Here is a 6000-nt window from a genome sequence, read left to right as displayed (position 1 = left end):
TATTCATGACATTATATATCCAATATAAAAGTTTTAGCATTGCGTGGGCTAGAAGATTAGACTAGATCAGATCACATCTACTAGGCTGATGGAAAATCCTTTACTGCCCTCTAGCAGTCGTGGTGAGCATTTGGTTGGCATTTATTTAAAAAATCATAACTTTTGATAATAATAACCTCGGGACTCGCTTCTTTTTTTGTCATACTCGGAAACTTATGGCGGGGTCAGATATATCCACCCTGTACGATTGACACACCTGCTTAAACAAATAAAAAGGAAAAAGAAACTATAATCAAGCGCGATATCCCCTTCGGTGGTCAATTCAAAATCCTCAATGGCATTTAACGCCCGCGAAAAAACAATAAACATCCAGAAAAGAAACATTATTTCACAGGCAATGCAGTAAAGGTCACTAATTGGCGTGTCTGCATTTTCTTTCCCAGCATTGACCTGAAAATAGCTCCGGTAAACTTCTAACATTCCTATTATAAAATACGGGGCGTTGCGTGGCCGTTTGACATTTCGGGTGCCTCAAACACCGTAATTGACTTCTAAAAATAACGCCGGCCGGCCTTCCTTTCTCCGGCTTTGTTTTCCTTTCTCCCGGGCCGACTTGAAGGAAACAAGTACAAGAGAAAGCTATCAACCGGGCTGCAGTCAGGAAAAGGAACGCGATCGTTATTTTGCATGTTGTAGCGAAATATGTAATATTCCACGCTTGGTTGCCGATCATGCTCGATTTTAGGTACTCTCCTCCCATTGCACTTGTCCTCATTAGAGAACAGCAGACATTCAGAAGAGAACACCTTATAAATTAAACATTATATAATAAATGACACGTGCCTATTGTATACAAATGACTGATGCATCTGTGAGCACAAACAGTGGAACACACCTTAGAAGCCGAATCCATATTTATCACTCCAATAAGTACCTTGTTTTCATTCAACTAGACCTCAGAGCCACACTATGCACATAATTTAGTGGCGTATTCTCAGCCACATGATGCGAAATCTCCCCTTTTTGGGGTGTGTAACTAGCAGTGCAAAGACGCCTCCCTCTGGCTTTGTGCAGTATTGCAATGACCTTGTTTGGGAATCATGCAATAAAACCTCTTCACTCACAATTTAAGGCAAGCTTTCTTGTTTTATGATATTTTTTTTCTTGCCAGCTGTTGGTATGAGTTTGTGTATTGCATGATTGTATGTTAGCAATAAAAATGAGTGGAAGGGAGGGGAGGAATGTCAGACTAAATAGCTGGGTGTCATTATTTTTTTCTTAATAATGACGGTGAAATATGGACCTATGAAAACTAATTTTAATTATGTTTCAAGAGGAAAATGCAATTTAAGTGCAGAGCCGTGCGTTGACCTCAATTATTTTTTTTAAAAACATGTATTTTTTTTAAAATAACTCTCGTCCACACGAGGGCACTTTTTGATCTGCGCTTTATGTCATGTAATTTAGCTTCAGACCCAAAGGAGATGTATTCAAATGACTCACACATAATCATAATTAATTGGAGATTATTGTATTTAGTTGAAATATATATATAAATTCTAGTTAATGACCCAACATGTAATCAAATTAGAGTGCATAGACAGAAGGCCAAGTTATAAACCTCAGAACTTGTAATTTTAAAGAGACATGTCTAATATTTTAACATTAGATGTTGCTGTACAGTGTTTTTTACAGTATTGTGTGGAGATATATATATATATATATATATATATATATATATATATATATATATATATATATATATATATATATATATATATATATATATATATATATATATATATATATATATATATATATATATATATATATATATATATATGAGTCAGATCAGGAGGCTTCTCTTGCCACAGGTTACCATTGAAACCAGTAATATTTGCTTCATGTCTTCTCTCCTTATTTTGAGTGTTTTCTAAAGTTTACACTTATCAGAGGTGTACAGAAATTAAATAAAAAACTACAAGGTATCAGCATAGATAGAAAACAAACATAACAATATATAAATATCTTAAAATGTTACTTATTGGCACACAATTTTTCTATGCCTTCAAATTTGACCAAACGTAATATAACCTCAATGATATTTCTTCTTTATTCAACATGAATGGATATCTCTTTTAGATATACAATGAAGAAAATAAGTATTTCAAAACACTGCTATTTTGCTATTTCTCCCACTTAGAAATCAAGGATGTGTCTGAAATGGTCATCGTGGGTGCATGTCCACTGTGAGAGAGATAAACTAAAAAGAAAAATCCAAAAATCACAATGCATGATTTGTTTAACAATTTAAGTGTGTGAAGTATTTTAACACCTGTGTATCATCTACAATTCTGACCCTGAAAGACCTGTTTGTCACGATTGCCCATTGCCCTCACCTGGGACCGCTCGTCTGGCGCCAGCTGCTGCTCGTTGCCTGATTGGCTCCTCTCCTATTTAACCTCAGTGTTCCCATTCACTCCTCGTCAGTCCGTCAACGAACCGATGCACTTACAAGACGTGTATTTTGACTCTGTCTGGTCTCCTGCTTGTGTATCCAGTATCCACTATCGATCCCGTCTGTCCCGTGCTGTCCGCTATCTTGCTCGTGTATCCAGTATCCGGTATCGATCCCGTCTGTCCTGTCCTGTCAGGTATCTTGCTGTTGTATCCAGTATCCGGTATCGATCCCGTTTGTCCCGTCCAGTCCGGTATCTTGCTCCAGTACCCTTTATCCGGTATCGATCCCGTCTGTCGCATCCTGTCCGGTATCTTGATTGTGTATCCAGTATCAGGTATCAATCCCGTCTGCTCCGTCCTGTCCGGTATCTGCTCGTGTATCCCGTATCTGGTATCGATCCCGTCTGTCCTGTCCGGTTACGATCTCGTCTGCCTCTGGCTTCCTGTTTTCCCGCACCTGACTTCTCTGTCTCACTTCTTCCGCCCAGCGATCGCCGAATTACTGGCGTTTTGTTCACGCGTATGACTACCCCCTTTCCATAAAATAAACCTTGAGTGAAAACGTTACGCGTCTGGGTCTACCGTCTCTTCGGGTTCTGACATTGTTAGTTCGCCCATAAGAAAATTTCAGACCACTCCATGATTTCTAACAGAAATCGCCAAATAGCAGTGTGTTCAAATACTTATCTTCTTCGCTGTATATCGTAATACCATTTCATTTCCCCCCTCACAGGAACAGACTCTCACCAAAGGGTCGATATCGAAAGTGAAAATTCTGGAAGATTATCTCTATGAGTCAAGGAAACAATTCTTTTGAAACTCCCTGAAAAATGTCTTCCGAGGCAAGGGACCTTAACATTTTTCTTCAAGGGCATATGAGTCCCAGTGAAAGAACTTTAGTAATATTATGATGGAGACGCAGAAATTTTTCCCCTTTTGAAATGACACTGAAGTCACGAAATATGACAATAAATAAAGGAACCTTTCACTTTCTGCTTCTTTATCAGACGGTTGTGTAGTCAGTGGATGTCTGGCGGCTCCGTTAGGACAAAAAAAAGGGCCTAAACTTGGAGGATGTCATCCATCCATTATCTGCACGGCTTATCCTTAGTAGGTTTGCGGGGGTGCTGGAGCCCATCCAAGCTGACTTCGGGCAGTGGGCAGGGGACACCCTGAACTGGTTGCCAGCCAGTCGCAGGACACACAGAGACAGACATCTCGCTCATTCACACCTAGGGACAATTTGGACCGGCCAACTAACCTGACCTTCATGTTTTTGGATTTTGGGAGGAAACCGGAGTGCCCGGAGAAAACCCAGGCAAGCACTGGGAGAACATGCAAACTCCACACAGGAGGTTCGATCTCATGACCTCAGGCCTGTGCCACACCCGCGCTAACCACTGTGCCGCCGTGCTGCCAGAGGATGACATCTTTTTCATTTTTGTTTAAGTCAACTATACTGTATTGTCATTAAATATTGGGACATGTATGCTAGCAATTACATTGAAAGAATGGATACAATATATTTAGGCGAAAACAATCATAATGGCCCGGCGCTGGATATGCTGGCTGGAGTAATAGGTTGTTGGGAGCTGCAGTACCCAATTTGGTTGCCAGAGGGCGTTGGAGACCCCACAGAAGCAGACCATACAAAATTGTTTTTTTGATTATGTTGTTATTTATTTGTGGTTCCTTGACACAAAACCCAGCTAAAGACACTCGCAGGGGGCCAAAACTACAACTTTATTATTATTTAGAAAATAATTTCAGGCATTTCAGAGCATATATGTCACATACAAACACACACGCACAATTTGGGATTTATAAAGTAGTTAAGATTAAACTAGTTTTAGAAATTAAGTCACATTCAAGTCAAATTTAACCTACGATACAAGATATACAAAAACCTTTGTCTAGTTACTGTCATCAGCAATGTTCCCTCAAAGCCGGGCAATCGCGCACTTCACGCACATTCTCAGCACACAAGAAAATCTAGCCAGCGCAGTGTTCCCTCTAAGCTGCGTGTGTGCGCAATTGCGCACTATCCAGAGCTTTTCCGCGCACAAGAAAATCTAGCCAGCTCACAAAAATCAGGGTTCGAAGAAGCGAATTAAGTCAAAGTTACAGTGCATGAAGGTAAAGGTACACTGGTTGCCCTGACGCTGTGTTCTGAATGTTTTGAAGTCAATGTCGAAGTAGGACGAAGTTGAGTAAAGTCAGTAGAGTTTTTCGAGAACCGGCTTCTTCGGCTCGGCTCACTAAAAAGAACCGTCTCTTTAGGGTCCCAAACGACTCTTTAGGTTGTTTTGGCTTCTTTAATCCCTACACGACCAGATCTTTTGTAAAATTGTGCACAAAATGACTTAAAGGAAGGAGGGGAGGGAATAGAACAAAAAAGAAAAAAATACCAAAATGAAAAAGTAGTGAAAAGCTGGAAAAAAAAGAAACAAAAGGAAAAGAAAAAGAAGGAAAAATTCACAAAAAAGGCAGAAAAAAAGAAAAGAAAGAAACAAAGTTAAAAAAAAAGTAAATAGAGAACAAAAAAGTAACAGCTAGGAAAAAATAAACGCAATGAGATTTTCTAAAGGAATTTTAAAAAAACGAAAAAAGAAGAAAAAGTTTGTGTTGCATTCAAATAATTTCCAATTATACCAAGTCAATCTTGTTGCCAACATTGTACTTCCACTAAAAAATGTGATTAAATACAGTTGTGTATCGTGCAACCGACCAAATAAGCCCCCCAAAATGCGACAAAAGATACCAGGAAAAAAAAAGAAATGAAAATCTTGTGAATGAAAAACAAATGACGTTTGTAGGATGTACAACCTTTGCAATAATACATTACCGTATTTTCCGCACTATAGGGCGCACCGGGTTATAGAGCGACCCCCAAAAAATAGTTTTTGGTCCTATATCTTCCATAGATAAGGCGCACCGGATTATAAGGCGCTACAATGGAAACGTCGACCAAACAGTCAGATGATTCAGTCCAACTGATTACCCCCTTAACATTACCAAAGCTTGCAAAGAAGCAAATACGTGTCGTAGACATGTGCGGATGCGGTGTCTGTACGATGTCACTCAAATGCGTCGTTTCAAATGTCATTCGGAAGGCTGAAGTCTTGGGATTCAAGAAATGCCAAACATTTCTATGTTTCTATTTTCTTTTTCGCTCACAACTTTATTGTGCATATTACAATAAACACCTGGAATTGAGTTTAATTCACTCAACTCATCACAGCAACATCAAGATCGTTCTAAAACAAGATACCGGGAAAATTTAAAGCCGCATAACTCACCTAAGTTCTCACGTTCAATAATGATACGCAATCATGGTCTTCTTACAACCGTGAGTGAAGTAAATCCAGGAGAGTACCTGTAGAATATTTACAAATACAGACTAATAAAACATGTTTCTTTATGGCGTACTTTAGCAAGCTAGCTACGCCATTGCTAAACTGGGCCGATTGCAGGGTTTGTTTTGGCCATCTAGCCAATCCGAGGCTCCGAATAACTTCAGCCAATAGTGATCGATTCAAA

The sequence above is a fragment of the Urocampus carinirostris genome, chromosome 6 (assembly GCF_059441175.1).
Source record: "Urocampus carinirostris isolate Australia breed hairy pipefish chromosome 6, RoL_Ucar_1.0, whole genome shotgun sequence".
Taxonomy (NCBI): domain Eukaryota; kingdom Metazoa; phylum Chordata; class Actinopteri; order Syngnathiformes; family Syngnathidae; genus Urocampus; species Urocampus carinirostris.
This window is presented reverse-complemented; position numbering follows the sequence as displayed.